This window comes from Nicotiana tabacum, chromosome 5 (genome assembly GCF_000715075.1).
Source record: "Nicotiana tabacum cultivar K326 chromosome 5, ASM71507v2, whole genome shotgun sequence".
Taxonomy (NCBI): domain Eukaryota; kingdom Viridiplantae; phylum Streptophyta; class Magnoliopsida; order Solanales; family Solanaceae; genus Nicotiana; species Nicotiana tabacum.
Window position 1 is genome coordinate 125,754,859 of NC_134084.1, and position 12,183 is coordinate 125,767,041.

Below are 12,183 nucleotides of genomic sequence, written 5' to 3' on the forward strand. Positions count from 1 at the left end.
AAGATCCTATGTGAATAGGGTCCAAACTCTCTATATCGTCTCCGACACCATTATCACTTCTTTTGCGGCTAAAGGCAGTGGCCCGGGATTGAAATCGATCACGAAGTCGGCCAAAACTTGAGATTTGATCTCAGTACTGAGCGTATAATCTATATCAAATTCACTAATTTCAACTGCCCATTTGGTCAGCCAACTTGACAATTCATGTTTGTGAAGGACATTCCGCAGGGAAAAAGTTGTTACCACGGCTATCGGATGGCACTAAAATAAGGTATAAGCTTTTAAGAGGCGATTACGAGAGCTAAGGCCAGTTTTTTGAGGTATGGATAACGAGTTTCCTCTCCCCACAAAATTTTTCTAACATAATAGACAGAAGATTGCATACCTTCGTCCTCCCGGACTAGAACGACACTTAGCGCTACCTCCGAGACCGTTAAGTATATCAACAACTGTTCACATTCCTCCGATTTTGATAGTAGCAGGGGGCTTGATAGATAACGTTTCAAGTCTTTTAAGTCCTGTTGGCATTCTGGAGTCCATTCAAAGTTTTTCTTCTTTTTCAAAAGTGAGAAGAAGTGATGACATTTTTTCGAAGACCGAGAAATGAACCTGCTAAGAGCGACCAATATTCTGGTTAGCCTTTGGACTTCCTTCATGCTTGTCAGCTGGTCAGGGATGTCCTCGATGGCTCTGATCTTATCGGGATTGACCTCGATCCCTCTTTGTGACACTAGGAAACCCAAGAATATACCAGAGCTAACTCCAAACGCGTATTTTTCGGGGTTGAGCTTCATGTTGTGTTTAGGATATCAATGGTTTCCTATAGGTGTTTTAAATGGTCAGCTGCATTCAAAGACTTGACCACATATCATCTATATATACTTCCATTATTTTACCTATTTATTTTTCAAATATCTTATTCACGAGCCTCTGATAAGTGGCTCCGGCCTTTTTAAGTCTGAAGGGCATCATATTATAACAATATGTGCCAAAGTTAGTTATGAATGAAGTATTTTCCTGATCCTCCGGGTTTATCTTAATTTGATTGTACCTGGAATAAGCATTAAGGAAACCCATTTACTCATGTCCGGCCATGGCGTCAATCATTTGATTGATGTTCGGCCGTGGGAATGAGTCTTTTGGGTATGCCTTATTCAAGTCCTTATAATCTACACACATTCAAAATTTATTATTCTTTTTTGGAACTACAACTACATTAGCTAGCCAGGATACTTTATCTCCTAGATTGAACCGATGTCAAGTAACTTAGTTACCTCTTTTTTAACAAACCTGTTACCGGCCTCGGCAATTGAGTGCTTCTTCTACCTTACCGGTGGGATACTCGGGTCTAGGCTTAGCTTGTGCGCGATCACCTCTAGTGGGATACCTGTCATATCCGTGTGCGACCATGCGAAACAATCAACGTTAGTTTTAATAAAATCAATAAATCCTAACCTGAGCTCGGGGTTGAGTCTTGTCCCCAAGTGAAATTTTCTATCCGGGAATTTTTCGAACAAAGCCACTTGTTCGAGCTCTTCTACCGTGGACTTGGTCGCGTCTGTTTCTTTCATTACCTGAAAATATCTTGGTACCTGGTAGGATTCCGACGACTCCTCCCCTTTGTCACCTTCGCTTGGTTCGAGAGCAGGCGTTGGTTCATGTAATTACTATATGTTGAGTTCTTTCCCTTTACTGCTGAAAACTAATACCGCGTTCATTTCCCTTGCTGCCGGTTGATCTCCTCTTATTTGTTTGATTCCCTCTGGAGTTGGAAATTTCAGCAGTTGTTGATATGTTGATGGTACGACCTTCATCTCATACAGCCATGGTCTACCAAGAATTATGTTGTAGCCTATGTCGCCGTCCACCACTTTAAATAAGGTGGTCTTCGAGACCCCTTTGGCATCCGTGGGCAGCAAGATCTCCTCCGGGTTGTCACACTCGCTAAGTTGGACCCGACAATGAGCTTTGTTGCCGGAATTTGCTTCCGGTAAGTTTGGCTTGTTCCAGCACCCTCCATTGAATGATGTTGGCTAATTTCCTGGGTCAACCAAAATACATTTAATCTTGAAATCTAAAATGTTAAGAGAAATTACAGGGCATCATTGTGCGGTAGAAGAAGTCTATCGACATCTTCTTCCGTAAAGGTGATGTCGTCTTCAGCGACTTCCCAGAGTCTCTTACTATAAGTCAATGATACCTTTGTCTTCTTGGCTACCAAGAAAGATACACCATTGATCTTGTTCCCCCCGAAAATCATGTTAATAGTTAGTCGAGGAGGGTTTTCCCCCTATCTTCGAGGGTTCTGCGTTGTCTCGGCTGCGGCCATAATTGTTCTTGGCCTGGTCGCTTAAGAATTTCCTGAGATAACCGTTCTTCAAGAGCGTTGCCACCTCCTCGCACAAATGTTGACAATCCCCAGTTTGGTGTCTATGAGTCTCATGATATTCGCACCATAAATTAGGATCCCTCTGGGTGAAATCGGATCTCATCGGTCTCGGGAACCGTGTTTCCTTGATGTTTCTCATTGCCGATACCAGCTCCACTATGCTAACATTGAAATTATACTCTGACAGTCTGGGATAACTGGAATCCTAGGAACACGATACCTTTTTCTCCTGCAACGACCTGTTATTTCGGCCGCTGTCAGCTCTTCTATCGGGGGCGAACATATCCACTGACCGGAACCATTTGTTGTCGCGTCCTTCGATCCTCTCGTATGGCAAGAATCGGCCCCTAGAAGATTGCCGATCTGCATCAAAATCATCTTTTGATTTATCCATGTTCTTTTCTTGATCCTGACCCTTGGTTGATGGCTGGAATCCGAGCTAATCATCTTCTATTCTTATCTTTGATTCGTAACAGTTATGAACATCCGCCTATGTAGTTTCTTGGAACTCGAGCAGGCTTTCTTTCAACTTCTAGGAAGAGTCGGAGCTCCTCGGGTTCAATCCCTTAGTAAATGCCTCAGCTGCCCATTCATCTGGCATGGCCGGTAACATCATCCTTTCTTTCTGGAACCTTATCACAAACTCACGTAGCAATTCAGACTCTCTTTGCGAAATTCTGAATATGTCCGCCTTCTAGGCCTAGACCTTCTTATCCCCATCATGGGTTTTGATGAAAGAATCTGCGAGCATCTCATAAGAATCGATTAAGTGTTCAGGTAGACGTGAATACCATGTCAAGGCCCCCTTCATGAGGGTTTTCCCTAATTTCTTCAGCAGGACCGACTCGATATCATGTTGGGCCAACTCTTTTCCTTTCACCGCCATTGTATAAGTTGTGATATGCTCCTGAGGGTCCGAAGTACCATCATATTTCGGTATGCCTGGCATTTTAAACTGTTTCGAAATCAATTCTGGTGCTACACTCAGTTTGAATGGCAATTGGGTGTACTTCTTCGAGTCCGGGCCCTTCAACACTGGTGGTGTGCCCATAATTTGGTCCATTCGAGCGTGGAACTCTTCCGCGTTCTGATCCATTCGTTTGTTCATTTTCCTCATGAATCTCATGAGTTCGGTTTTTAAGGGATCATTGTCGTTATCGTTACCATATCCGTTGTCGATCCTCTTAGCTCATTCGAAGCCGACTTCATCCCTTGAGGTGTTGTTATCAACTCTTTGAACTTTTTGATTGCGGGAGCATCGGGAGGAACATGGCCTCTTCCATTCGCGTTGTTGGAAGCACCTGACAATGCCTTCTTTAGTTGTCATGGCCTGGTCTTGCCTTGAGAGATGGCTCATGATCGCCTTTTGCTTCTCTCTCAAGATCCTTACTGTTTCCGCAACGTGCTCGTCCTCAGCGTCATTAAGAGTTGTCTCCCACATATGTCGGGGATATTGCCTGCCATGGACCGGAGTTGCTTCTCCCCCTCGTTACGGGTGTGACTGATTGAATCCTCATGTTGAGGCAAAATTTCTTGAGCCTCAACGTTGTGTGTGATGTTGACATCGTTAACTGCCATTTTTTTTCCAATTTTTGCTATGAAACAAAGAATCAAAAAAGTTAGTGATAGATGGAAGTATCAACTCAATTACGCAATTGTCTAAGCTCCACGGTGGGCGCCAAACCGTTTACCCGTAAAATAGTACAATTAAATTTGTTGCGTGATTTACAGACAAGTGAACTGATTTGATCCCAAAATAAAAAGTAAATAAAATAAAATATAAGACTTAGCATTGAAATCGAGAGAAATAGCAAGTAGCCTAGTTCTTGGAGCAAGGCTTCCGAAAACAGTGATAAGGACAATATTAGACAAAAAATAAAGTTATACTATTTAGCTTGAGAATAATGTGTAGCATAAGTTTTGCCAGAGATTTTTTGTCTTACAATAGTTGTTGAAGTCACTATTTATAGCTATACATAGAGAACAAGATCCTAGGTTCAAGCCCCTCTTAAATGACAATAAAGGGGGTCATTGATGAATATGTAACGGCAGACCATGAATGCCAAAATTCTCTACAACGGATGCATATTTAATACTGAGGAATATTCTTCATTAAATGTCATCCGATGACAAACATTCATTTGCCTCAATTGACTGCGTTCCCTTTGGGACCTACCCAATATCAACCGAAGTTGTTGTCTTCGGTTTAGGTTCCCACTCGCTTCATCTTTTGTCCGTCTCCGGTTCCACGTGTCATGTAAACATTCGATCATTTAATATAAATCAACTTCACCCTATACATCTTCCAAGTTACTAACTATATTTACACTAACTAAAAGTTTAAAACCTTCTCATCAATGGTTACATGAGAAGTTTAAGTTAAGTTGTTTCAAATTTCGAAAATTACCATTCTTTTTGGAGTATACTAAAGAGAAAATGTATGCCACATTAACTGAAATGAAAGAAGTATTATTTTAGAGTCTTACAAATAAAAGATCTTAACTTATGGGACTTGTGAAAAATGATGGATGAAATTATAATTGAAACTTCTTGGAAGAAAAATCAATGAACCAAAATATCATATTTTTACACTATCACGTATTTTCAGTTAGTAGATTTACATTATATTTTCTTGGTGCATTTTTGTGGATCTTGAAAATTGGTGTTTGTTTTATGGGGAAAAGAATGAAGAAAATATATCTTTTTGTTGGCGGGGCAATTCTCAATGTTAGAGATTGATATTTGTTATGAAATAAAGACTGTAAAGTAAAGACAAGTATAGAGAGAAACTGATATATTATTCGAATTCAAACTCATGTACATAATGAACTGAAATCTCTTCTATTTATAGAAGAAAGGAAGCTGATGTGTAAGCTGCTACTACAAGCTGTTGTGTAAGCTGCTACTACAAGCTGCTGTGTAAGCTGCTACGTCAACTGCTGTGTAAGCTGCTACTGCAAGCTGCTACTACAAGCTGCTGTGTAAGCTGCTACGCAAGCTGCTGTGTAAGCTGTTACTGCAAGCTGCTGTGTAAGCTGCTACTGCAAGCTGCTACGCAAGCTGCTACTGCAAGGTGCTGTGTAAGCTGCTACTATACCAGATAGGGATAATCTTCTACTAAGAGCAATATTTATTCATAACGGAGTACTGAATGGATAAGCTCATTATACCCGGTATAGATAATCTTCTACTTAGGGTAATGTTTATCCATAACCGGGTACCGAAGTGATAAGCTTCTTCAGGAAGCTTATTTCCAATAGAGTACTGAATAGATAAACATATTTACGGTGTAGTCCCATATGGATAAGCTTCTTCAGGAAGCTTATTTACAACGGAGTACTAAATGAACATCCATAATATAATATATTTATAACACTCCCCCTTGGATGTTCATTAAAAGATAATGTGTCTCATTAAAACCTTACTAGGAAAAACCACGTGGGAAAAAATCCTAGTGAAGGAAAAAGAGTACACATATTTAGTAATACGCATTGCTAGGTGCCTCATTAAAAACCTTATAAGGAAAACCCCATGGGAAAAAACCTTAGTAAGGGAAAAAGAGTGCATCGCGTATTTTACTCCCCTGATGAAAACCTTGTTTCAAATATTTGAGTCTCCGCATTCCAATCTTGTATACCATCTTCTCAAAAGTTGAAGTTGGCAAAGATTTAGTGAATAAATCTGTTGGATTATCACTTGAACGGATTTGTTGCACATCAATGTCACCACTTTTCTGAAGATCGTGTGTGTAGAATAATTCTGGTGAAATGTTCTTCGTTCTATATCCTTTTATAAATCCTCCCTTTAATAGTGCTATGCATGAAACATTATCTCTGTATAATATTGTGGGTCTTTTATCACATTCCAACCCACATGTTTCTCGAATGAATCACTGATCTCAATCATATGCACTCCCTGCTTGCCGGTTTGAAATCGAGCTTTATGAGTATCAGATAAATAACCTACATCTGCATTACCAATACGATCTGCACCACTTTTGTTAGCATTAGCAAGATAAATAAGTGCACCATCTACACCGAGATAGAGTATTTCAGGACCAAAGAGCTCCTCATCCTCTTCCAGAGGTTGGAACGAATCCTTATTCACTTCAAGTGATTGAATATTCATTGGTGTACTTAATGGGTACACTTTGTCCATGTAAAAGTATTTTAAGACCCTCTTGGAGCTCTTCCGGAGTTCCAATAAGATTTATGTCACCAACATAAATAGCAAGTGTAACAAATTTTGATGACATTTTCTTTATAAAAATACATGGAAAAATAATAATTTATGTAACTTTCTTTCAGCAAATATTTACTGAGGCGATTATACCACACGCGCACAGATTGCTTTAAACCGTACAAAGATCTTTATAATTTGATCGAGTACATTTCTAAAGACTTTAAATTATATGCTTCGGGCATTTTCAATCCTTCAAGGATCTTCATATAGATTTAGCCAAATAAGTCATATAGGTTAAGACTTGTATCTAAATGGTATGACATCATCAAGTGTCTGGACTGCTAGTCCGATCCTCACAATCTTTTACAATATTGTTGCACTATATTGTATTAAATATATCGTCGACGATCATTTTGTGTCAGTTCCAAAGCGACATAACTTGTGGAGATCTCATCACTTTCTTTATTTTCAGGTACCTGAACTTTTTCCGGAGTTTCATGAAATGTTATGTCGTGGGCTCTTCTAGAGCTTATTTCCTCCTCATTATGATCATTTTGATCATTAGCTCCTACTATTTTTCAAGGATTGTTACCTTTGGAACCGATTGGTCTACCACGCTTCATGTGTACAGTAAATTCTATCCTTCAGGGACTTTAATTTTAATAGGAGCATTTGCAGCTGAAATATGATATTTAATTTTGGATCAGCAAATGCTTCTAGCATTCGACTTGAATTATCTTCTAAGTGAGGATCATAATAATTCGATTCATATAGCATATTTTTCAACTGTTTATTCCTTCCCCTAAATGTTAGAAAAACTAACATATATCCCCGATCATCTTTGGGAAACATATCTTTGTGTATTATGGTAGAGAAATTAATCATATACCACACAACAAAAGATAGTAAAATATTTGGTTTCTGATCCTAAACCAATTGTGAAGGGATGACTTATCATATATTGTTGATCTGATGCATACACGTGCTGCTATATGCAATTTAGAAAATCTTAGATCAACACATAAAGCTTTGTTCTCATAAGCAATGGTTTAGCCATTAATAGGAGGTATTCAATGCTAAACCATCTTGGATATAAACCAGCATTATCAAGATGAGTTGTCTTGATTTCATAATCTGAAAATTATGCTCTTAATCGAGTAAAGCAATTCCAAATGCCAAACTGCAGGTTGACAATAATTACACATGTAACCATCTCATATATGTACCTATAAGTGGTTCATATGATAGGTGAACGAACCCATATTCACCTTTTATATATTTCAGAATTAGGGGTCTTAGTCCCAACTTTAACTGGTATAATCAATTCATTATGAGAACAAGCAATACATGAGAATTCCTGAAGAATCTTCTAGTTCTTTAGTATATGCTTATCTGAATTCTCAAATAGCTCATTTAAAAATGGCAAATGAAAACTTCAAGTTTATCATGTCATATGCTATCTCTTAGTAAACTTCTGGTTTACTATGACATAAACTTTTGCTTTAGTAAACTTCTGGTTTACCGTGATACATGATATAGTACAAATTAAAGAATAAGGCGGGTAACTTCTCACATACATATTATTTTGCCCCCTATGATTGTGAAAACATGAAGATTATCAATCTTCCAATCATTTGTAGTCTCAATATGATAGCCATTTGTATTAGTAAACTTCAGGTTTACTACAACATATGTTTTGACCATAATCATATAATATGAATGACATATTTGTATATAAGCTCTTTGAGAGCCTTCATTTATTATCCACAATCTAATATTTATCTGGCACTACTGGTGTCATGTATTCTTTAGGCAAATATTTAGCTCTTCAGGAGTTGTTGATACATTTTGTACTATCAAATATTGCTCAGACACTGCTGGTGTCATGAGAGAAAATCACAATCAAATAAACAATGTAAAACAATTGTTTAAGCACACGAAAAACTCCTCTTCATAATATTTTTTCACTTCAGGAGGCAATTTCAATTGTGTTACTTCTTCAGGAGCAAATTTAAAATACGAAATATTGAGTATATATTCTCTCAATTATATTAACTCTTCTGGAGGTGAATTGTAATGTATTCACATCAAGAGCGCGTTCATATTTACCCGACTTATTAGTATTGTCACATTCACTTCAGGGAATGGATTAATATTATCAAAAGTTCTCATCTTTCAGGAAATCGAACATAATTATCTGAATGCGCATTAATCACATCAAATTGTGATGCCTCAACCTCTTTTAAAATATTTACTACTTCAGGAGCAAATCGAGGCGTGCATTTAATATAGAGAATATTTATGTAGCTTATCTTCAATTGTAACCATAGAAAGCCTAAATTATCACTTCTGGTGATCATAGGCATATACCACTTCTGGTAGTTAACAAAATATAATTACAATGAGATATACGAAATATAACCACTTCTTGTGGTTGTATTCTTGCAAACTCTGCTAGAGTTTAAGTTGATCTAATAATGTTATCCATATTCTTCAAAATGACATAAACAAGATATATTATAGTAAACATCATTATCAAATCATAATTTTTCTTTATGTACAACAATTACATAACCATACTATCTATTACAAATAACAAAAATTAAAATATTTACATTTCTACAGATTCACCACCGATTACATGACTTGTTTCTCCTTCTGGGAGTGCAAGGTAATCAGTTACATCCAAATGCATGAAGTCTAAATTATCTTCAGAAATAAAATTTGCTTCAAAATTTTTCTTTGTCTTCTTTAGGGAGGCTTGATAAAGCTCAACCAGGTGCTTTGACGTACGACAGGTATGTGACCAGTGCCCTTTTTCTCCACATCTATAGCATGCATTTTTTTGCATTTGGTGCTTGCACCGCTTCATGCTTTTGTTCCTTCCTTTTCCACTGCTGGTGGTGAGGAGTGTTCTTTGGTGCATTATTATTACCATGATTAGAGTTTCTTTCCCGACCACGACCATGACCACGACTGGGGCCACGACCTTTTCCACGTTTAGCCTGGTGGAAGTTCGTCTCATTCACTTCAGGGAATGGACAAGAACCAGTAGGTTGGCTTTCATGATTTTTTATTAATAGCCCATTATGTTGCTCGGCTATAAGAAGATGTGAGATAAGTTCAGAATACGTTTTAAATCCCATCTCTCGATATTGCTGCTGCAGGAGCATATTCGAGGGATGAAAAATGGTAAAAGTTTTCTCCAACATATCATGATCAGTAATATTATCACCACATAACTTCAATTGGGAAATAATTCTGAACATAGCAGAATTATACTCACTGATAGATTTAAAATCTTGTAGCCTTAGATGAGTCCAATCATATCGTGCTTGTGGAAGAACGACCATCTTCAGGTGGTCATATCTATCTTTCAAATTATTCCAAAGTATGACTGGATCTTTAACAGTAAGATATTCCATTTTCAGGCCCTCATCAAGGTGATGGCATAGGAATATCATTGCTTTGGCACGGGCTTGGTTTGATGCCTGATTTTTGTCTTTGATGGTGTCTGCCAGACCCATCGCATCAAGATGAATTTCAGCATCAAGCACCCAAGATATATAGCTTTTGCCCGATATATCCAGGGCTACAAATTCAAGTTTAGAAAGATTTGACATTATTTAGGAAAAGAAAGTTCTTACCTCAGATACTTTCCAAATATTTGCTCGAGATGGCGGAGTCTCGTGCTGATAAAGTGTTATGAAATAAAGACTGTAAAGTAAAGACAAGTATAGAGAGAAACTGATATATTGTTCGAATTCAAACTCATGTACATAATGAACTGAAATCTCTTCTATTTATAGAAGAAAGGAAACTATTGTGTAAGCTGCTACTACAAGCTGCTGTGTAAGCTGCTACTACAAGCTGCTGTGTAAGCTGCTACGTAAGTTGCTACTGCAAGCTGCTGTGTAAGCTGCTACTGCAAGCTGCTGTGTAAGCTGCTACTATACCAGATAGGGATAATCTTCTACTGAGAGCAATGTTTATCCATAGCGAAGTACTGAATGGATAAGCTCATTATACCCGGTATGGATAATCTTCTACTTAGGGTAATGTTTATCCATAACCGGGTACCGAAGTGATAAGCTTCTTCAGGAAGCTTATTTCCAATAGAGTACTGAATAGATAAACATATTTACGGTGGAGTCCCATATGGATAAGCTTCTTCAGGAAGCTTATTTACAACGGAGTACTAAATGAATATCCATAATATAATATATTTATAACAATATTCTCTTTTGTTTAGTTTTTTGTCCTTTTTGTATTTTTAGATTTGCAAGAGGTTAGAAAGTCATCTTTTTCGAAGAAAATCAAAGACAATATACACTTAACCTCCCTATCGACAAATTTCTCGTTCTAGAATCAAAAACTTATTTATAAATTTCTGCGAAACACTCAGTAAAGTTAAAACATATAAAGATAATTAACATACTCGTAAAAAGGAATCCTCTCTCTCCTCCCCCTCCCCCTCCCCCGCCTTACTCAAACTTTTATTCTCTTTGATTTTACCATACAGGCCACGGCAATTCTCACTTCAGGATTCTTGTTGAAGCCATTTCAATCTATAAACTCCAGAGAAAGATCCATTTTGATCACTATATTTTTTTAAGTAATGATAGAGATAAACTACCTGATTATTTGTATTTACTCATTTACCTAAGTATTTTGTTTTATATTAGCACTACAACTTGTACTATTATGTGTATAAATAAATGTGTTATTCTAGACTTAGCAATTAAACAGACCATCAAATGTTTATTCATCATAATTTTTTTGGCTCCTCAACTATCTTATGCTCAAATCACAAAATCTCAATCTTCTCAATTAGGCTACCTCAATTATCCTGCTTGAAAAAACTTTTCTAGATAATTTACAAGATCAAATACGCTTGATTAATGGCTCAATTCCATTTCACCACCAAGTATCAACACACGAGGAATATATATTTTGAATTTAATGTGACACTATTACTTTAAGTTTGATCAATGCCACTTTATCTCATTTAGTTGTTGACACTTACTTTTCTTAATTATGATTGCGAAACATCCAAATAACCTTGGGACGCTTTTGCCTCCCTCTGCCTTGACGATCAAGTTTCTTCTTCTTCGATCCGCTTTAATTCTAAGTTTTAGAAATTCAAGAAAGATTCCCTGTCATTGGAGGCTTATTTTCAATAAATTCATTTCATTTCTTGCTCTTTGAGCAATTGAAAAATCTATAATTGATAAGGATCCAGTTACTTAATCATTGCAAGGCTTGCTTTTCTTAAATTGTGGTGTGCTCCCTTCATACATAGCATCGAGACAACTATAGGGTTCTAATTTCTCGGCTTTATCCACTTATGATGCATTTTGCCGACCACGACCTTTTTCTCTATTTTCATTCATCGTATGGAAAAAATTCTCATCTATCTTATTTATTTTGTTTATGAATGAAACTGTCATCTCATTACCTGAAAAAAAATTCGGATCTATCTTATTTTTATACACATTTATTTTGCAGTTTTAAGAATAAAGGATTTGAACTAATGAGATTTGTGAGAGATGATGAATGAAACTACTATTGAAGCATTAAACGCAACAGCAATGAGTCAAAATTTTATATTT